This window comes from Thalassophryne amazonica, chromosome 1 (assembly GCF_902500255.1).
Source record: "Thalassophryne amazonica chromosome 1, fThaAma1.1, whole genome shotgun sequence".
In the NCBI taxonomy this organism is placed as follows: Eukaryota; Metazoa; Chordata; class Actinopteri; order Batrachoidiformes; family Batrachoididae; genus Thalassophryne; species Thalassophryne amazonica.
This window is the reverse complement of record NC_047103.1, coordinates 33,982,608-34,005,657: the sequence shown is the minus strand read 5'-3', so window position 1 is coordinate 34,005,657 and position 23,050 is coordinate 33,982,608. Positions and strand designations below refer to the sequence as shown.

The following is a 23,050-nucleotide window of genomic DNA, read 5'->3' as shown; positions in this document are numbered from 1 at the left end:
TTTTACTCCGCTGCTGTGTTCGTGACTTTCCACGTGCTCTCACTGTGTTCGTGTGCGTGAACACAAGCATGCACGAATCCATCGCCACGCTATCGTGCAAGCCTGTCTGACCATGTGTCCCTCCTGACAGCAGGTGGAATGTTTTGCAGTTTCCCCTCTCGTTTTTTTTGTTTACAGATTTTCGGCCGGTTTCTGCTTCTTTCACCCAACTTTGTGTCATGTGTGAAAGAGACCTTAATGTGTGCAGTGGGATGCGCCACATGTTCTAACAGTCTGTTGTTGTGACTAGCAACTAGAAAATGGCAGTCATTGTGACAAATAAAATAGTCAGTTTCACTACGTATGTTTGTTCAAATTTTATGATTAACAAAACTATGCATCTTTGGAAAGATTATAACCTCAGGGATGTGAAAATGAATGTTTGCATTTGAGCAGATCCCTTTATGGCCACCATTTTGGATTTTCAAAATGACCACCATAAAATCAGGATTTTTGACCTAGAAAGTTCAATCAAAAAGCTAATTCTGTATTCACAAGACCAAGGAACCCCAAAAAATACCCTAACATGATTTTGTAAATAGCACTAACAATTAAAGCCATCCTGCATATTTTTTTCCAAAATTTGATGAAATTAAATTACTTGCTCTATGCTTTATATATAACACCAGGAAACTGCTATGCCACTCGACTATTTCTCGTGATAAAAATGTAATTATGCCTCATGCACTGAAAATTAACATTAGTATACAATATTAAGCATAGCACGATCGACCTGTATATTTACACTGTACTTCTGTCAGTGTACTAAGTGTACCAAGACAGCATACAAGGCAGTTTCTCACTCACTCATCTTCAACCGCTTACTCCAATCAAGGGTCGCGGGGGGGCTGAAGCCTATCCCAGCAGTCATAGAGCATGAGGCAGGGTACACCCTGGACAGGACGCCAGTCTGTCGAAGGGCCACAAATAGACAAACAAACACATTTACACCCGTAAGCACACCTACAGACAATTTAAAGTTTCCAGTCCACCTAACCTACATGTCTTTGGATGTGGGAGGAAGCCCGAGCACCCGGAGGAAACCCACACAAACATGGGGAGAACATGCAAACTCCACACAGAAAGGCCACAGGTGGAAATCGAACCCATGACCTTCTTGCTGTGAGGCAACTGTGCTAACCACTAAGCCACTGTGTTGCCCCAAGGCAGCTTTATCAAGTCAAATGTATTTTTGTCAGTGTTCTACATCTGATGAACAGATTACAAATCATCATCACGATCATCACTGTCATCACTTCCAACATTATAGTCTTCATCATTTTCACATTCTGAGTCACATAAGCAGACTCCTGTGCATTGTAGGTTATTCCTTTTGCATGAACATCTCTGTGTGGAGCAGTTTAATTTGCACTGGCATCTCACCAACTCAATGGCCTGTGGTGCAGGAAGGACCTCTGTAGTAACTGGCAGCAATTGACCACTTGTGTCCTTATGGTAACCGAATTTCAGTGGATCAAAAGGCTGATGCTGCATGATGGTGGCTTGGTACCATATCCGGCTTTGTAATCGCATGTTTGATGCGTTCCTCAAGTGCACTAAGTGTAGGCTGTAATCTGTTGTTTTCAGCAAGTTGTTTGCAGAACAGATGCCATCTGAGATCAGGTATACTGGTGATATGGGCACACTTGAGACAGTATCTTTGGCAAACAAACTTTGTGAATTCGTCTTTCACCTCCTGTGTAAGATTCCCCTCAGCTGGTAGTTCCATGAATGCTCTAGGTAAGGCCACATCAGCCTTTATGTACTGCCAAAACCATGATGGTTTACCTATCCCAGAGAATTTTCCAATATTGTTCGATCCAGTAAATGCATGGAACATAGGTAAAACTTGTGCCTTCTCCTTGCCTACATCAGGAAAAGACATTCACACATGCCATGAAAGGATTCCTTTGGGCCAAAAACACAAGAAAAACCTTTTAAATGAACTTTCTAGATCAGGGGTGGGCAATCATGTGCCACGAAGGACTGAGACACTGCAGGTTTTCCTTGCTACCAATCACCTCAGCAGGTGACTTCATTAATGTTCAGGTGTCTCAGCAGGTGATTTCATTGACGAACAGGTGTTTATGTTCAGGGGAGAAGCTCATCAGCAACCTTCCTGCTGTGTCTCAGCCCTCGTTGCCCACCCCTGTTCTAGATCAATTAGAAGCCAAGATATCTGAAAATCCTGTATTTTACGGCAGGCATTTTGAAAATCCAAAATGGTGGCAGTAGAAAGATTTGTGCAAACATTGGTGTTTAGATTCCTGGTTTTATAAGCTTTCTAAAAATGTATAGCTTTGCTAATCTGCATAAAATTTGAACAAAACTTATTTTACTTAGTGAACCTGACTAAAAGGTAATTCTTCTTCGTCATCAATCAATCAATCAATTTTATTTATATAGCGCCAAATCACAACAAACAGTTGCCCCAAGGCGCTTTATATTGTAAGGCAAGGCCATACAATAATTACGTAAAAACCCCAACGGTCAAAACGACCCCCTGTGAGCAAGCACTTGGCGACAGTGGGAAGGAAAAACTCCCTTTTAACAGGAAGAAACCTCCAGCAGAACCAGGCTCAGGGAGGGGCAGTCTTCTGCTGGGACTGGTTGGGGCTGAGGGAGAGAACCAGGAAAAAGACATGCTGTGGAGGGGAGCAGAGATCAATCACTAATGATTAAATGCAGAGTGGTGCATACAGAGCAAAAAGAGAAAGAAACACTCAGTGCATTATGGGAACCCCCCAGCAGTCTAAGTCTATAGCAGCATAACTAAGGGATGGTTCAGGGTCACCTGATCCAGCCCTAACTATAAGCTTTAGCAAAAAGGAAAGTTTTAAGCCTAATCTTAAAAGTAGAGAGGGTGTCTGTCTCCCTGATCCGAATTGGGAGCTGGTTCCACAGGAGAGGAGCCTGAAAGCTGAAGGCTCTGCCTCCCATTCTACTCTTACAAACCATAGGAACTACAAGTAAGCCTGCAGTCTGAGAGCGAAGCGCTCTATTGGGGTGATATGGTACTATGAGGTCCCTAAGATAAGAAGGGACCTGATTATTCAAAACCTTATAAGTAAGAAGAAGAATTTTAAATTCTATTCTAGAATTAACAGGAAGCCAATGAAGAGAGGCCAATATGGGTGAGATATGCTCTCTCCTTCTAGTCCCCGTCAGTACTCTAGCTGCAGCATTTTGAATTAACTGAAGGCTTTTCAGGGAACTTTTAGGACAACCTGATAATAATGAATTACAATAGTCCAGCCTAGAGGAAATAAATGCATGAATTAGTTTTTCAGCATCACTCTGAGACAAGACCTTTCTAATTTTAGAGATATTGCGTAAATGCAAAAAAGCAATCTTACATATTTGTTTAATATGCGCTTTGAATGACATATCCTGATCAAAAATGACTCCAAGATTTCTCACAGTATTACTAGAGGTCAGGGTAATGCCATCCAGAGTAAGGATCTGGTTAGACACCATGTTTCTAAGATTGTGGGGCCAAGTACAATAACTTCAGTTTTATCTGAGTTTAAAAGCAGGAAATTAGAGGTCATCCATGTCCTTATGTCTGTAAGACAATCCTGCAGTTTAGCTAATTGGTGTGTGTCCTCTGGCTTCATGGTAGATAAAGCTGGGTATCATCTGCGTAACAATGAAATTTAAGCAATGCCGTCTAATAATACTGCCTAAGGGAAGCATGTATAAAGTGAATAAAATTGGTCCTAGCACAGAACCTTGTGGAACTCCATAATTAACCTTAGTCTGTGAAGAAGATTCCCCATTTACATGAACAAATTGGTAATCTATTAGATAACTATGATTCAAACCACCGCAGCGCAGTGCCTTTAATACCTATGGCATGCTCTAATCTCTGTAATAAAATTTTATGGTCAACAGTATCAAAAGCAGCACTGAGGTCTAACAGAACAAGCACAGAGATGAGTCCACTGTCTGAGGCCATAAGAAGATCATTTGTAACCTTCACTAATGCTGTTTCTGTACTATGATGAATTCTAAAACCTGACTGAAACTCTTCAAATAGACCATTCCTCTGCAGATGATCAGTTAGCTGTTTTACAACTACCCTTTCAAGAATTTTTGAGAGAAAAGGAAGGTTGGAGATTGGCCTATAATTAGCTAAGATAGCTGGGTCAAATGATGGCTTTAAGTAATGGTTTAATTACTGCCACCTTAAAAGCCTGTGGTACATACTCAACAAAAATATAAACGCAACACTTTTTGTTTTGCTCCCATTTTGTATGAGATGAACTCAAAGATCTAAAACTTTTTCCACATACACAATATCACCATTTCCCTCAAATATTGTTCACAAACCAGTCTAAATCTGTGATAGTGAGCACTTCTCCTTTGCTGAGATAATCCATCCCACCTCACAGGTGTACCATATCAAGATGCTGATTAGACACCATGATTAGTGCACAGGTGTGCCTTAGACTGCCCACAATAAAAGGCCACTCTGAAAGGTGCAGTTTTGTTTTATTGGGGGGGGATACCAGTCAGTATCTGGTGTGACCACCACTTGCCTCATGCAGTGCAACACATCTCCTTCGCATCATCCGTGAAGAGAACACCTCTCCAACGTGCCAAACACCAGCGAATGTGAGCATTTGCCCACTCAGGTCGGTTACGACGACGAACTGGAGTCAGGTCGAGACCCCGATGAGGACGACGAGCATGCAGATGAGCTTCCCTGAGACGGTTTCTGACAGTTTGTGCAGAAATTCTTTGGTTATGCAAACCGATTGTTTCAGCAGCTGTCCGAGTGGCTGGTATCAGACGATCTTGGAGGTGAACATGCTGGATGTGGAGGTCCTGGGCTGGTGTGGTTACACGTGGTCTGCTGTTGTGAGGCTGGTTGGATGTACTGCAGAATTCTCTGAAATGCCTTTGGAGACGGCTTATGGTAGAGAAATGAACATTCAATACATGAGCAACAGCTCTGGTTGACATTCCTGCTGTCAGCATGCCAATTGCACGCTCCCTCAAATCTTGCGACATCTGTGGCATTGTGCTGTGTGATAAAACTGCACCTTTCAGAGTGGCCTTTTACTGTGGGCAGTCTAAGGCACACCTGTGCACTAATCATGGTGTCTAATCAGCATCTTGATATGGCACACCTGTGAGGTGGGATGGATTATCTCAGCAAAGAAGAAGTGCTCACTATCACAGATTTAGACTGGTTTGTGAACAATATTTGAGGGAAATGGTGATATTGTGTATGTGGAAAAAGTTTTTAGATCTTGAGTTCATCTCATACAAAATGAGAGCAAAACCAAAAGTGTTGCATTTATATTTTTGTTGAGTGATCATATTTAAGATCGAAGCATTAAATAATGGTAGGGCTTCCTTGAGCAGCCTGGTAGGAATGGGGTCTAATAGACATGTTGATGGTTTGGATGAAGTAACTAATGAAAATAACTCAGACAGAACAATCGGAGAGAAAGAGTCTAACCAAATACCGGCATCACTGAAAGCAGCCAAAGATAACGATACGTCTTTGGGATGGTTATGAGTAATTTTTTCTCTAATAGTTAAAATGTTATTAGCAAAGAAAGTCATGAAGTCATTACTAGTTAAAGTTAAAGGAATACTCGGCTCAATAGAGCTCTGACTCTTTGTCAGCCTGGCTACAGTGCTGAAAAGAAACCTGGGGTTGTTCTTATTTTCTTCAATTAGTGATGAGTAGTAAGATGTCCTAGCTTTACGGAGGGCTTTTTTATAGAGCAACAGACTCTTTTTCCAGGCTAAGTGAAGATCTTCTAAATTAGTGAGACGCCATTTCCTCTCCAACTTATGGGTTATCTGCTTTAAGCTGCAAGTTTGTGAGTTATACCACGGAGTCAGGCACTTAAACAAGGAAACATATCCTTAAACCTAGTTACAGCGCTTTCTGAAAGACTTCTAGTGTAATGAAACTTATTCCCCACTGCTGGGTAGTCCATCAGAGTAAATGTAAATGTTATTAAGAAATGATCAGACAGAAGGGAGTTTTCAGGGAATACTGTTAAGTCTTCAATTTCCATACCTTAAGTCAGAACAAGATCTAAGATATGATTAAAGTGGTGGGTGGACTCATTTACATTTTGAGCAAAGCCAATTGAGTCTAATAATAGATTAAATGCAGTGTTGAGGCTGTCATTCTCAGTATCTGTGTGGATGTTAAAATCGCCCACTATAATTATCTTATCTGAGCTAAGCACTAAGTCAGACAAAAGGTCTGAAAATTCACAGAGAAACTCACAGTAACAACCAGGAGGACGATAGATAACGACAAATAAAACTGGTTTTTGGAACTTCCAATTTGGATGGACAAGACTAAGAGTCAAGCTTTCAAATGAATTAAAGCTCTGTCTGGGTTTTTGATTAATTAATAAGCTGGAATGGAAGATTGCTGCTAATCCTCCGCCTCGGCCCGTGCTACGAGCATTCTGGCAGTTAGTGTGACTCGGGGGTGTTGACTCATTTAAACTAACATATTCATCCTGCTGTAACCAGGTTTCTGTAAGGCAGAATAAATATGTTGATCAATTATTATATCATTTACTAACAGGGACTTAGAAGAAGTCATGTATATGGTAGCCCTCACAACACAAAAATACAATTGATGATGATGAGCTAATGTGGGCTAATGACTAATCATGAAGGCTCGCTAGTGAAAATATGGATAATTGTTGTTTTTCTACAGTCTTTTGTTGCGAGCAACTGAAAACTGCTATTAGTGATAATATGTATAATGTCATACAGGACATGTTAATATTTGTCGCCTTACTATGTTAGTCCTATCTCTAAAAGATGTGAAAAGCTTTCATTTAAATTTGGTGAAGATATAGGTCTTGAGTCAAGGAAATTTTTTTTTAAATTGTGAGCCACATGTGGATCCTGAATAATTTTTAATTACCACTTTTATAATATCACTCACTGACTCTCGTTTTAGTTGTTGTTTGGCGAAACAGTGCCCCCTAGCAACATTTTGATTGTCAAGGTCAGAATCATCAGACTGCTGGATCTTGCTGAAGGTTTGGGTTCTCTGAGCACTCTATAGTTTATGGTCTATGCATCCCAGAAGGATGAGTAAGAGCATTTAGAAAATAAGGTATGATAAGTATATGTTTTTTGTGTTTGTACTGAGTATCTGGTTTTATATTTTAGTGAGAACCGAAGCATATAAAGAAATGCAACAAGTTGCTCTCCTCTGACATCTCTCCGGTCTACAGCAAGGCCTACAAATAAACACTCATGCTCATCTCTTAGGCCAGCTTCATTAAGAAATTGATTTTTACGTGTGGCCTTGAATGTCATCTGAAATTTCCTTCTCAAAATCTTATCAGAGCAAAGGAGGGAAAAGGAGCGGGGAGAATCAATTCAAATTAATTTCTGAGATGAGGCTGTTTTTTCCTCCCTGCCTATTACCTTGAGTAACTCTCATTTTGAATAGATCCATTGCCTGAGAGTCTTTTCTCAAAAGGAAAATGAAGGGAAAACATGATTACTTTCTGCAACCCAGGAGGGGACAGAATAATTCACTGTCTGAGTTTGGAGGGAGTTCGAGGAGCAGCTTAATGAAATGAAAACCTTCCTCTTCTACTGCGTGATTGGAGGCGCCTTCAAATTCTGTATACAGTGCATGGCACATGCATGCATTATATACATGTGATCCTGATGGAAACGGGGGAGTTGCCTGTTTGTGTGAATGGTATTTTTTTTTTTAAACAATAAAAAGTCTGAATATCCTGAGAAGTAGCTCAGTTTCATGTTGCTCCACAGAAGAAGTGTGCATGAAGCAAGAATTGTATGCAAAACATGTAAAATCGTAGCTGCTTCCATGCCTCGTACACCTGTTGCTACAACTATCTGCGCACACCAGCAGCTGAAAGACAGTGTGCCCGGTGAGAGCCCATTGAACCCTCTCACGGCAGGTGTTGACCAAATTCCAGGTGACACACATGAACATCTAACACTGCTCGCATGCCACTTAGAAAGTGCGTGGCCATTAGCACAACAGTCTGCAGACAATCACTGTCAAGCTGGATGTGAAATTTGTCTAAGTGCCCCACGACTGTGAAGTTGCCGAGTGCACATGTGGCATTGCCAGAGTGTCAGCTCCCCCCACAACATGTGTGCGTGTGTTTTGTGTGCTCCCACAGGCGAGGCATCTCTCATCTGATCACAGAGTGACATCTTGGTCTGTGTGCTGACAAGACAGGGGGCGTGGCTAACTGCCCACAGCTGTTGAGACATCTCCGGTCTTGGATGCCACAGCTGCAGCACGTCCCGTGTTTTAACGGACGTGCTTGTGTGTGCTTGTGTGGAAATACATAAAAAACATATACTGCTTTTGCGATGGGCTGGAGAAACGGACCAGCAGTTCACATGGACATGCAGCAGGTGATTTGAATGCCACATATGACAGGACACGCGTGTCGGGCCGTGAGCGGCACGGCACAGTACCAGGACAAAACCAGCAGTGCCACAAATATTCAGTCATGTATCAGCAGAAATATGCCGTACCAAACGCCATTTGGTCAGTTATCACAGTGCTTCTTTTCTTTTTTTAGAAAATACATTTATCTGCTTGTTGATTTTAGCCATTTCTTGCTCCTGTTACAAGACAGTGATTGTAGTGCAGTGGTAAAGTTTCCATCTGGTAATCAGGGTTTGAATCTCGTGGCATTTTTTTCTTTTTATTTAACCAGGGTTATTTAACAGTGGGCTTCTGTATTGCGTCCCTTTTATGTATTATTTATATAAACCCAGTGATAATCACTATTTATACAGCTGTTTTTTTATTTTATTTTCCTCCACATCAGTTGCGTGATGTGGTGCAACACACTTCCTGCTCGAAAGACACTATCGCATGCATGAACTGTCACACCGGGATCGTGCATGTCTACCCGTCGGTGCAATGTTTCATGGTTCGCTCATACAAGTTGTTTCGGCGTGAGTCGCCCTGAGTTGTACATGTTTGCACTATGTGTGAAGGGGCCCTTACTGTTAAAATTCTTAAACACTGATTGAAATGAACTGTGTTTGTATTTGCTGCTGACCGTTGAAGTGAAGGGCCTTTAGACTGCGTGCACCACGCAGTCAAATTGCTGCGTCCGCATGCGCAGAATGCACAAAGGGGCAGACTTTGTGTTGAGGTTGAACAACTCAGAAAGTTGGCATGTTTGTGAAGACTTGTGTCTTCCCATAAAAGAACTAAATAAAAAGCAAAACACCAGAAGGAACAAAAAGCAGAAGAATGAGTTAACAGACATCACCCTGCTGGGAGGATTTTTATTTACAGTGACTGTTGGTCAGTGAGGCTGGGCGGAGACCCACAGCAGCTGGTGTGATCAAGCAGACACACTCAGTCTAAAATTCTTCATTTTGGGACAAGGCTTTGAACAGGCTCATGGAACAAAAACCAGAAGCTTTTGGTATTTTGCAAGGAATGAAAATGAAATAAAAAATTTTATATTTTTTATGTTCCGGAACAGAACCATTTAGTTAAAATAATGGTAACCAGTTAATATCATAATTGTTTTTTTAATTCTTGATAAGATTTCCATTTACAATGACCTGGTGAGTACATCACACTCCATTAATGCTCCACATCCAAACAGCTGGTGGCAGTAAAGCACCGTGTCTGTTTGCAAGCCGCCAATAAAATCAACAGAAGAAGAAGATAATGACCCAGTGAGGTTCACTTCTGTCTGTCATTTATTTTGGTTGTTGGCGGGATCTGGTGTCCTATGTGTCACACTGGGAAATGCACCAAGAGCAGACAAACATTGAGGGCATTTTTTAAAAACAACGCATTTATTCAGGTAATTATTATGTTTTTTTTTCTTGTCTTTGTAGATCGCGCCGATACTGATACCAGTGTTGGATATTGGCCCGATCCCGTATTCATTTACTCATACTTGTAATCATGAAATGTGTCAGATACTCCATGACCCAATACCGCTTTACAGCAGCGGGATGTCAACCTCTCAATGTGGGATTTTCACGCACACGCTCCAGTATCTGGTTGTGACCACCATTGCCTCATGCAGTGCAACACATCTCCTTCGCATCATCCGTGAAGAGAACACCTCTCTAACGTGCCAAATGCCAGCGAATGTGAGCATTTGTCCACTCAAGTCGGTTACGACGATGAACTGGAGTCAGGTCGAGACCCCGATGAGGACTACGAGCATGCAGATGAGCTTCCCTGAGATGGTTTCTGACAGTTTGTGCAGAAATTATTTGGTTATGCAAACCGATTGTTTCAGCAGCTGTCCGAGTGACTGGTCTCAGATGATCTTGGAGGTGAACATGCTGGATGTGGAGGTCCTGGGCTGGTGTGGTTACACGTGGTCTGCGGTTGTGAGGCTGGTTGGATGTACAGCCAAATTCTCTGAAATGCCTTTGGAGATGGCTTATGGTAGAGACATGAACATTCAATACACGAGCAACAGCTCTGGTTGACATTCCTGCTGTCAGCATGCCAGTTGCACGCTCCCTCAAATCTTGCGACATCTGTGGCATTGTGCTGTGTGATAAAACTGCACCTTTCAGAGTGGCCTTTTATTGTGGGCAGTCTAAGGCACACCTGTGCACTAATCATGGTGTCTAATCAGCATCTTGATATGGCACACCTGTGAGGTGGGATGGATTATCTCAGCAAAGGAGAAGTGCTCACTATCACAGATTTAGACTGGTTTGTGAACAATATTTGAGGGAAATGGTGATATTGTGTATGTGGAAAAAGTTTTAGATCTTTGAGTTCATCTCATACAAAATGGGAGCAAAACCAAAAGTGTTGCGTTATATATATGTTATTGATTTATGTAATTTGCAGTTGTTTATCAGGTCAGATCAGGTCTGGGAGGATGCATTGCTGTGCTGTCACATCCACCACCATACAGAAATGCCCTGGATCCCAGTTACCAGCCACTTTGGAAGACTAATTACCTCCATCAAGGAGGTAATGTTTTTGCCAGCATTTGCCTGTTAGCAGGATAAACCACTAAGTAATGAAGTGATTTCAGTGAAAATTTGTAAACAGATAATGTTCCAGGAAATGAGTCACTCCGTTTTCGGAAATATACTCTGGAACTAGAACAAGAAGAACATTTTACACATAGCAACATTTAACTCAAAGCATTGTGAGAGGATGTGAATGAAATTTTGTTAGCAGATGCATAATGTCCTGGGAAATCGTGATTTTATTTTGCATCTGATCTGGAACATATTTTGGATCCAAGACATTTTAAGCATTCAGGAATATGTGGCCTTGGCGGAGCTACATACGAGGTCTGTTAGAAAAATATCTGACCTTTTATTTTTTTCAAAACCTGATGGATTTGAATCACGTGTGCTTGCATGAGCCAACCTTGAACCTTCGTGCGCATGCGTGAACTTTTTAACGCCTGTCGATTGCGTCATTTTCTGGTAAGCGGCCTTTGTGTGGGACGTGTGCTGTGCGCTTGGGGGATTTTCATTTCAAGGAAAAAGACGGAACGACTGGAGCAGTGCCGCATCAAATTTTGCCAGAAACTGGGCGACAGCCAGGTGGAAACCATTCGGATGATTCAGACGGCTTTCGGTTATAATGCTTTCGGCATCACACAGATTAAGGAGCAGTACAACTGGTTTAAAGACGTCCGCACAACGGTGGAGAGCGAGCCGCGCTCCGGTCGGCATCAACATGCTGAAATGACCAGATTATTTAAAAGTGAATGCTGTGATGATGCGGGACCGTTGTGTGACTATCCGAGAAATTGCGGAAGAGGTGGACATCAGCACTTTTTCGGTACATTCCACTGTGACAGAAGATTTGGCCATGAAAAGATTAGTGGTGAAATTCATGCAAAAGCGCCTCTGTGTTGAAGTCTCACAGGACATGCTGTGACATGCCCACCTCTTCCACAATTTCTCGGATAGTCACACGACTGAAAAGTCACCGAAAGCCATCTGAATCATCCCAATGGTTTCCACCTGGCTGTCGCCCAGTTTCTGGCAAAATTTGATGCGGCGCTGCTCCAGTCGTTCTGTCTTTTTCCTTGAAATGAAAATCCGCCGAGCGCGCTGCACACGTCCTCACACAAAGGCTGCTTACCAGGAAATGATGCAATCAACAGCACGAAAGTTCAAGGTTGGCTCATGCAAGCACATGTGATTCAAATCCATCAGGTTTTTGAAAAAAATAAAAGGTCCGATAATTTTCTAATAGACCTCGTATGTGCTCCCGTAAGTGCCTTCTAGTAAAATTTGGTTTTGTTTCGAGATCACAAATTTGAAAAGTCACAAATTTGTGATATCAATCATGAAAAAAATCATCAATGGCTGATTGATTGACTGATACTGCTATTTCTTTAGTGACCTCATATAGAACATTCCCTCTTATGGCAACAATTCTATCACTTTATTCTAATATTGATGTCAGATTCACACACATACACATCCCCCCTCCCCCCCCTCTCTCTTTCTCTCTATTTGTCTCTCTCTCTCTCTCTGTCTCTCTCTCCAGATAGCTACAACACTTGGTTTCCAATATGAATGAATGTCTGAGGATTTAGTTTTCACCTTCATCAACACATTAAAATTAAAGTGAAACAGAGAAATAACAGAAATAGTAAAAATTGACTGTGTTTGCATTAATCTGCTGTATGCTGCGATCTCATTCTGTTAACTGAAGTGGTCACAGCGTTTCAATGACTGCTCACTTTTGGCTCTGGTTTAGAGCATCATTTTAACAGTATGCAATGAAATGGACAGTATCAAATAATAGTAACAACTTAAAACGAGAGGTGACAAGGTGGCCAAACCATCAGTAAACAGACCACACCACATCAAGTACTGTATTCACAGGTAACCAGATATCATGGTGTGTGTTTATCACTCTCTGTGGAATGAAGGTGAAGGAAGACTATGATTGCTGTTTCTTCTTCAGTTTCTCTGAAAGCACACTGATTCTCATCACTGCCAACACAGTCAGCTGGTGTGGTCGAGAAGTGAAAATGAACATTCTAGCAAGTTGCAAATGTTGGAGTAAATAAAAAAAATACAAAATTGTAGAGCAGTTCATGCATTGCCTCTTTTGACACATTTTGTAGACATGCGGGTAATCGCTGCAGAAAGCAGGTATGTTTGAGTTTTTGAAAGGGACTTTTTGACAATTCCACACTACTACTAGACACTATACTATATACTATACTATACACACACTTTACTACTGAAATTTCCTTCTTTTTTTTCATAATTGAAGAAACCCATGGAGTCTAGCGATAGCAGTTTCTTTATTTTGTAGGTATGCTTTGCAAACACAAGCAATTATTATTAATACAGGCACATTCTTGAAGCAATACTATAGAAGCTACACTATGCAATCCAACTCTAAGAAAAAATATTTTGAATTAGTACTCAAAGGAGGTGAAGAGGGGTTTCCCATAGCCCTCCAAAAGCAAGAAGATTAGAACCGCGACATATCCTCCCAACCCTGCAGGTGTTGCATTACATATCGTACATTCCTTCGATTCCAAAAGGTGCTGAACGTGATAAGCTAGAAACAGACTAAAATAAGTTTCAGTAAACCAGTGATTACTTGCTAGCAACTGCAGAAGCTCATTGTAAAAACAGGGTTATGTCATAGTCACTGATTATGCAAACCACCTTATTTGGTGGAACTCTAACCCACTAAAATATAAAAAGTTCTAATCAAATTGTAGAAACATTGTACATTCACAATCTTAGCCAGTAGCACCATACTAACAATGGCAACATCATGTTAGCTAATATATTTTACAGTTGTAGCTTTAATTTTACATAATTTCTATGATCGTGATTATTATTATATAAGTCAACTGTTTCAAGTCTAATAAAATGGTTAGGGGAAGGGGTTGGGCTAGAAATAATAATAATAACAAAAAACAAAATCACGTTGGAAAAATGTGACTCATTTTTGATGGGAATACAAAAAGCTTGAGACTGGGCTGTCTAACACCATAGAAGAACAGAAAGTGATTAAAAAATTGCATACACAATGATGTTCATTAATAGTAACAAGATAACACTGAGGCATGCAATAAGATATGAAAATGAATAAACGTGTAATGGATTAAATAGAATATAAATTCATTCTCTGGTACATTCACGTAGTGAGAAGTCCATGTCCTTTCCAAACAGATCCAAAAGGGGGCACTGTGGTTCCATACCAATATTGATCATGGGACACGTTTTTCATGTCTCAGATGTCTCAGTTTAGTTTGATAGAAGGGAGAGCATTTCGAGTGTGTTATCTCAAAGATCAATATCGGGGGTGATCATGGGATTTTAGGTTATTTATTTTATTTATTTTTTGAGCAGGTGCCATTAACCTTATTAAAAACTATTTTCACCCTGATCTGACGGTCTGTTTCTGACGCAAAGTATTGATGAATGTGCCCAGCTTTGAGTCTAGTCCTGACAGTGCACAAATTGCTGTTAGCACTTTTCTGTTAGATTCTGGTTTCTGTGTGTTGCTTTTCACAACTATCACCACTCTTTTAGGTTCAGAATGCATAACACATTTCTGTTTAACCATTTTTCTCCTACCACGGTTTCTTCTTCTATTTCATCCTTTAGAGTATATTACTGATTGGCAACCTGCTGGAGTATTGCCACTGCTAACTGGGCAGGAGTGTGTAATGCTACCTTTTAGCAATCATACCACACATTTAACTAGTTGTTTGTAATGGTGATAGACAGGCTGTTGGACAAGATCAGACATGACATGGACTATAATATTTGCAGATGACATTGTGATCTGTAGTGAGAGTAGAGAGCAGGTTAAGACTTGGCTGGAGATGTGGAGATATGCTCTGAAGAGAAGGGGGAATGAAAGTCAGAAGGAGCAAGACTGAGTACATGTGTGTGAATGAGAGGGAGTCCAGTGGAATAGTGTGGTTGAAAAAAGATGAGTTTAATGCTATCAACTATCCAAAGTAATGGGAGAGTGCGGTGGTAGAGAGGTGAAGAAGAGAGTGCAGGCAGGGTGGAGTGGGTGGAGAAAGGTGCAGGAGTGATTGTGATGGAAGGCTATCTGCAAGAGTGAAGAGGAAAGTCTACAAGACAGTAGTGGGACCAGCTATGTTGTACGGCTGGAGACAGTAGCTCTAACAAGAAGACAGGAGGCAGAGCTGAAGATGCTGTGGTTTTCTTTGGAAGGGATGAGGAAGGACAAGGATTAAGGATGACTTATCAGTGGGACAGCATAGGTAGGGTGGTTGGAGACCAAGGCAGAGAGGTGAGATTGAGATGGTTGGACCTGTGCAGAGGAGGGACACAGGGTATATAGGGAGAAGGATGATGAGGATGGAGCCACCAGGCAGGAGGAGAAGAGGGAAGCCAAAGAAAAGGTTTATGGATGTGACAGATGAAGATGCAGAGGACAGGGTGAGATGGAAACTTTTGACCTGTTGTGGCGACTCCTAATGGGAGAAGCTGGAAGTGGAAGAATAGGACATTTAACTAACATTACTGCCACCTAGTGGTCAGAAATAAAGGCCCATTGTGATCAAAGCCTCTTATCTTTGAAGTGGATATGAGTGTATTGCTGTACTAAGTGGAATTGATTAGAACCACACAAGCGCACACAGCATATGTGCACACATATGTAGTTTTGTTGAAAAAACACTAAGGAGCAGATTGGAGTGCAGTTAGTTGTTTTTCTTAATCAGAGCATTAAGTTGTCATTTGTTTTATATTAATGGCTGTATAACAATGGAGTGCGTAATGATGACCATGATGAATTTCCACCTTTTGAATAATAAAGTTTACCTTGAACTTGAATGTAGTTGTAGTATATTTAATAGGAAAATACAAGTATCAGACCAAGATACTCAGTATTAAATGACTCAGATAGAGATCATGGACAAAAACTATATGCATGTACACTTTGTAACTGTGTGGTTAACAGCACCAGCTAAACTCCAGCAGGCGGATGGGTTACAGTCCCAACAAAAGGGCTACTCTGCAAAACTGGTGTCCATGTCCTGATGACTATGTTTGGACACTGAAATCCTGAAGGTGGGTCTCTCATTTTCTATTGTGACAAAGACGGCATCCGCCGTCATTCCCCGGCATCAAATAGCAGCACTGAACAATCATCAAATGAGCTAAAAAGCTATTTCAATGGAACAAAACCTAATTGGTGCTAACACGACACCGACATCAGCTCATGCATAACATGGCAGGTGTACAAGCGTTAACGTGCTCCCTCCACGGCTGTCGCCCGCTAGGCCTGGCTGATTGACACTCCGTTGTTTCCCAGACCGAAACAATGCCAGCAGGGTCCTTGTTATTTTACACGTTCTCAAAGGCGCCTTCTGGTAGCTCATGAAGCACCATCAAGTTCCAACCCTGCAGTCATTCAATTAAGAATTTACTGGGCTATTGATTTTCACCGCGAGTGAGGAGTCTCACGTCTCGGAAACAATATGGAGCGTTTTACCTGAAGGGGTGACTCGGTCTTCAGCGCGGAGACAGACGTGAAAAAGTTAGATCATGTTGTACACAGTAAAAGTAGCTTGTGAGTACAGCTTTCCCACACGTCAGTCCTTTTCTTCTCTCGTGCTGGGTATTGACTTTCTATTATTACCTCAGCCCCCTCCGTTCAGTTGGCAGAGGTCTGTTTGTGTACACAGTAACTCCAAGAGTATAACTGAATTTTTGACAACTTTGTGGAGATGTGGCTCTTGGTGATGATCATGTCTGCCTTCATTTTTCAGATTCTCTCTTTCTGAGACTATCTGATAACATGGTTTGGAAGGTTGTATTTTTATTACTACTGTTTGTTTATCTCTTGACAGGATTGACGTTGATTTTCATGAACCTTAGACGGGTTGAGGGTGAAACAATGAAATTTTGGATCAGATCCTGGAATTTTTTTTTCTCACTTTAACACAGTTAAAGAAGGTACATATTTAATTATTCTCAGGAAATATAACCTTATAGCAACTTTTCTGAAAGAGAAGTTTCAGCTACATTTTCCCAGAAGGCACATGGGAGACTCTATCGTTAATTTGATTTGTGTGTGTGTGAATCCTGTTCTGCTCCACCCTACAACAAAGCCGTGTAACCGGTGACACAACAGACAAACATGCACTCTGCAGTTTCTTCAAACACATTCATTGAAGCCTTGTCTTCAGTGTCTTGGTGGCTTCCCTCACTAGTTCCCTCCTTGCACAGTCACTGAAAAAATAAAATAAAACTTGCAAACAAATGCACACACACAAATGAAGAGGGAAGGGGTTTAACAAAATATAACATTAATCATATAGGATGCCACTTTATAAAGTCCCTCCATTTTCAGAGCTTTTCTGTAACTGGACAAACTAAAAATCAAGATTATTGTTCAAATAAATGACAAGACAAATCAATGGGATGGTTTCCCCAGTCACTGAATGGTAAATGGGCTGCATTTATACAAGTATAGCACTTATCCATCTGATTCAGAAGCTAAAAGTGTTTTACAATGATGCCTCACATTAATGCATTTGCGCACACCCACACTCACACCCGATGCCAGCGTGCTGCCATGCAAGCTGCTCACTACACACTGGGAGAAATTGGGGATTAAGGATCTTGCCTAAGGGCCCTTAGTGATTTTCTGGTCTGATTGGGGTTCAAATCAAAGATCCTCTGGTCTCAAGCCCAATGCTTAACCACTAGACCATCACCTCCCATGATTAACTAACTAATTCATTCATTATTAAGAAATACAAACAGTATGGTACTGTTTGGTACATGTCTCCCAGTAGGTAATTCTCAAAAACTGACTGACTCTGCAAGAAGGAGACGAGGGAGGGAAGCCCCCAAAACACACAGTCAACTCTGCAAATGCAACATGAGTTTCCAGGTTTTCTTTTATCAAATCTCTTATAACCCCCATCTGCATATAGAGCGACCCCATGTGGTATCCCAGACTTTGGCTTGGTGTGCCCCCCCCCCTCCCCACCTCCTCCTCAAAAATGACCCAATGGACACATTTGTATAGATCTTTTCTATCTGATGCAGGCGCTCAAGTTTTTCACAATGATGCCTCACATTCACCCAGTCATGCACACACACCAGTGTTGAGCACAGTTTGGGGTTAACGGAGCGTGCGTTGCCTGTCTGACAGGGACTCGAGCTGAGGATCCTCTGGTCACAAGTCTGCCGCTGTGTAGTGGAACTGTTGACGCAACAGGAGTTGGGCTGGATATCGGATCCGGCTGAGAGTACAATGAAAGTGAGCGGGGAGGATGGGAGCGAGGTGTAGACGGAGCGTATCGTGCACAGAGTGCGAGGAGAGTAACAGAGTAGCGCAGCCGGGGGGGGAAGTCCATGTAGATGCTTAATGAATTCGGTCACAGCGCTTTACAATGAAATCTTTATCTATAGGGAGGAGCGGGATGAGGCTGGGGACTTGGCAGAGCTCCGACGTATCATGGAGAGGGTGAAAAATAGAAATCCCCCTGTCCCCTGTTGGCTCTCCCTCCTCTCAGCTGCCTTGGTTACTGAGCTGGCTGCCAGTGAGCGCTCGCCCCCGACCCCAACCCACCGCTCCTCCATCCCTCCTTTTTTTTTTTTTTTTTTGTCTCTTTAAACTCTAATATTTTTTCTTTCCCTCTGTTCCATCGCCCCGCCGTCTTCTCGCGCTCCGTTCCAGCTAAGCGTCATCTTATTAACACACGCTGCGTTCTTCATCCTCGCACCGCTCGGCCCAACTTTAGCGGCTTGTCGCTCCATTTTCACCGCATGTGGCTGCAGTTAAATAAAAGTGCAAATTGCTACCGATGCCGACGCTGATGGCTGAGCGATGTTCGGGATTGCTTATCACAGCCATTCATACACACACACACACTCGCGCTCTCGCTCCAAGAGTCCAACAGCGTACAGACAGACTTACTTACCTTGTAACAGGTTGTTGATGTGATCCTGACTTTTTTTTTTTCCTGCCGGTTGGAATCAGGTGTATTTTTGTCAGATTGGTCAGAATTAAAGACAGAATCCTACCTTGAATAGTCACGTCAGAAGGAGACTTTCAGTCACTGCTCAAAGTTTGTCTCCTTTGCAGTAAAAGTCATGAACAGGTTTCTCACTTTGAGTCTTCATTGGCTGATCTGCCCATTCACTTTTTTTTCCGTCTTCAGGAATGTCCAGCTGACCCTGACGCTGAGATGGAAAAACACAGGGGCGCCTCTTGATGGGCTCCCTATCCTCCTCCTCCTGATGCTCAAGGGGAGTAACGTGTACGGCAAAGTACTCTTCAGGTCATAGACTCCCTGCCACTTCTCACTGCATGTCCTGCACTGGTTTTACCTGCTCGGAGCACTGTGACGGCAGCTCTTCTCCCTTTTTGTGTAGGAGCGCTTTGCTCTTGTTCCATCCATTCCCCTCCCTTCTCTGCCTCGCTCTCCTCTCCTCTCCTCTCCCTCCCTCCAGCCCTCTTTGGCTCATGAATGTTTTGACAAGGCAATTGCGGCTGAAAGGCATCAAATTAACCCGTCGGACTCTCCGGCTGTGCTCACTTTGCCCTTTTTTTTTTTTCTCGAGTTCTGGCTTTTGAGGCGACTCCTTTCAGTGTGTACGTGACCCCTGGCTGAATGCTACATCACTTTTTTTTAAGGGGAGTGATAGTCTATTAACTTGGTGGTCTCCCTCACTCACACAGATTTCATTGGCGGACTGTCTGGCGGGGATAAAACATTCAGCTCGCGCTAACATCCGTGATGGATGTGCAATCAGGGCATCAGCCGGTGACAGTTTAATGTGGTGTGCATGAACACGCATTAAGTAAAGTGGCTTATAAAATAAGCATGAGGAAAACAAGAAATTTGTATGATGAATAAGTAAATGTTTACCACCCGCTCCCTTGGTTAATTAATCATTAAACTCATCTAATAGCATCTAATTTGAAATACTGGACAAAACAGAAAACAAATAAAAGCCTGACAGCTGAAATGTATTGGCTATCATCAGGTGCTTGCAGATAACCAAAGCAGAGTCGAGCTATGATTCATTATATATATTACATGCGTTACTGCAGCAAAATATGTGGTCAGGCCCATAAGTATTTGGATAATGACCATTCTTGTAATTTTCAATCAATCAATCAACTTTTTTCTTGTATAGCGCCAAATCACAACAAACAGTTGCCCCAAGGCGCTCCACATTGCAAGGCAAGGCCATACAATAATTATGAAACACAGTCTACGTCTAAAGCAACATAACCAAGGGATGGTCCAGGGTCACCCGATCCAGCCCTAACTATAAGCCTTAGCGAAAAGGAAAGTTTTAAGCCTAATCTTAAAAGTAGAGAGGGTATCTGTCTCCCTGATCTGAATTGGGAGCTGGTTCCACAGGAGAGGAGCCTGAAAGCTGAAGGCTCTGCCTCCCATTCTACTCTTACAAACCCTAGGAACTACAAGTAAGCCCGCAGTCTGAGAGCGAAGCGCTCTAATGGGGTAATATGGTACTACGAGGTCCCTAAGATAAGATGGGACCTGATATTCAAAACCTTATAAGTAAGAAGAAGAATTTTAAATTCTATTCTAGCATTAACAGGAAGCCAATGAAGGGAGGCCAACACGGGTGAGATATGCTCTCTCCTGCTAGTCCCCGTCAGTACTCTAGCTGCAGCATTCTGAACCAACTGAAGGCTTTTTAGGGAACTTTTTAGGACAACCTGATAATAATGAATTACAATAGTCCAGCCTAGAGGAAACAAATGCATGAATTAGTTTTTCAGCATCACTCTGAGACAAGACCTTTCTGATTTTAGAGATATTGCGTAAATGCAAAAAGGCAGTCCTACATATTTGTTTAATATGCGCTTTGAATGACATATCCTGATCAAAAATAACTCCAAGATTTCTCACAGTATTACTAGAGATCAGGGAAATGCCATCCAGAGTAACGATCTGGTTAGACACCATGCTTCTAAGATTTGTGGGGCCAAGTACAATAACTTCAGTTTTATCTGAGTTTAAAAGCAGGAAATTAGAGGTCATCCATGTCTTTATGTCTGTAAGACAATCCTGCAGTTTAGCTAATTGGTGCGTATCCTCTGGCTTCATGGATAGATAAAGCTGGGTATCATCTGCGTAACAATGAAAATTTAAGCAATACCGTCTAATAATACTGCCCAAGGGAAGCATGTATAAAGTGAATAAAATTGGTCCTAGCACAGAACCTTGTGGAACTCCATAATTAACTTTAGTCTGTGAAGAAGATTCCCCATTTACATGAACAAACTGTAATCTATTAGACAAATATGATTCAAACCACCGCAGCGCAATGCCTTTAATACCTATGACATGCTCTAATCTCTGTAATAAAATTTTATGGTCAACAGTATCAAAAGCAGCACTGAGGTCCAACAGAACAAGCACAGAGATAAGTCCACTGTCCGAAGCCATAAGAAGATCATTTGTAACCTTCACTAATGCTGTTTCTGTACTATGATGAATTCTAAAACCTGACTGAAACTCTTCAAATAGACCATTCCTCTGCAGGTGATCAGTTAGCTGTTTTACAACTACCCTCTCAAGAATCTTTGAGAGAAAAGGAAGGTTGGAGATTGGCCTATAATTAGCTAAGATAGCTGGGTCAAGTGATGGCTTTTTAAGTAATGGTTTAATTACTGCCACCTTAAAGGCCTGTGGTACATAACCAACTAACAAAGATAGATTGATCATATTTAAGATTGAAGCATTAAATAATGGTAGGACTTCCTTGAGCAGCCTGGCAGGAATGGGGTCTAATAAGCATGTTGATGGTTTGGATGAAGTAACTAATGAAAATAACTCAGACAGAACAATCGGAGAGAAAGAGTCTAACCAAATACCGGCATCACTGAAAGCAGCCAAAGATAACGATACATCTTTGGGATGGTTATGAGTAATTTTTCTCTAATAGTCAAAAATTTTGTTAGCAAAGAAAGTCATGAAGTCATTACTAGTTAAAGTTAATGGAATACTCAGCTCAATAGAGCTCTGACTCTTTGTCAGCCTGGCTACAGTGCTGAAAAGAAACCTGGGGTTGTTCTTATTTTCTTCAATTAGTGATGAGTAGAAAGATGTCCTAGCTTCACGAAGGGCTTTCTTATAGAGCAACAAACTCTTTTTTCCAGGCTAAGTGAGATCTTCTAAATTAGTGAGACGCCATTTCCTCTCCAACTTACGGGTTATCTGCTTTAAGCTACGAGTTTGTGAGTTATACCACGGAGTCAGACACTTCTGATTTAAAGCTCTCTTTTCAGAGGAGCTACAGCATCCAAAGTTGTCTTCAATGAGGATGTAAACTATTGACAAGATACTCTAACTCCCTTACAGAGTTTAGGTAGCTACTCTGCTCTGTGTTGGTATATGACATTAGAGAACATAAAGAAGGAATCATATCCTTAAACCTAGTTACAGCGCTTTCTGAAAGACTTCTAGTGTAATGAAACTTATTCCCCACTGCAGGGTAGTCCATCAGGGTAAATGTAAATGTTATTAAAAAATGATCAGACAAAAGGGAGTTTTCAGGGAATACTGTTAAGTCTTCTATTTCCATACCATAAGTCAGAACAAGATCTAAAATATGATTAAAGTGGTGGGTGACTCATTTACTTTTTGAGCAAAGCCGATAGAGTCTAATAATAGATTAAATGCAGTGTTGAGGCTGTCATTCTCAGCATCTGTGTGGATGTTAAAATCACCCACTATAATTATCTTATCTGAGCTAAGCACTAAGTCAGACAAAAGGTCTGAAAATTCACAGAGAAACTCACAGTAACGACCAGGTGGACGATAGATAATAACAAATAAAACTGGTTTTTGGGACTTCCAATTTGGATGGACAAGACTAAGAGACAAGCTTTCAATGAATTAAAGCTCTGTCTAGGTTTTTGATTAATTAATAAGCTGGAATGGAAGATTGCTGCTAATCCTCCGCCCCGGCCCGTGCTACGAGCATTCTGACAGTTAGTGTGACTCGGGGGTGTTGACTCATTTAAACTAAC

General features: G+C 41.6%; 1 protein-coding gene across 1 annotated transcript in view; it reads right to left on the bottom strand.

Annotated features, from left to right (window-relative positions):
- The window catches only part of LOC117507890 (cadherin-20-like), a 298,581-nt gene extending 279,134 nt beyond the window's left edge, over positions 1-19,447 (bottom strand). Inside the window, exon 1 of the mRNA XM_034167659.1 lies at positions 19,060-19,447. The gene's annotated coding sequence lies outside the window, so the exon portion shown is untranslated. The remainder of the gene's footprint in view (positions 1-19,059) is intronic.
- Between the last annotated feature and the right edge of the window lie 3,603 nt (positions 19,448-23,050).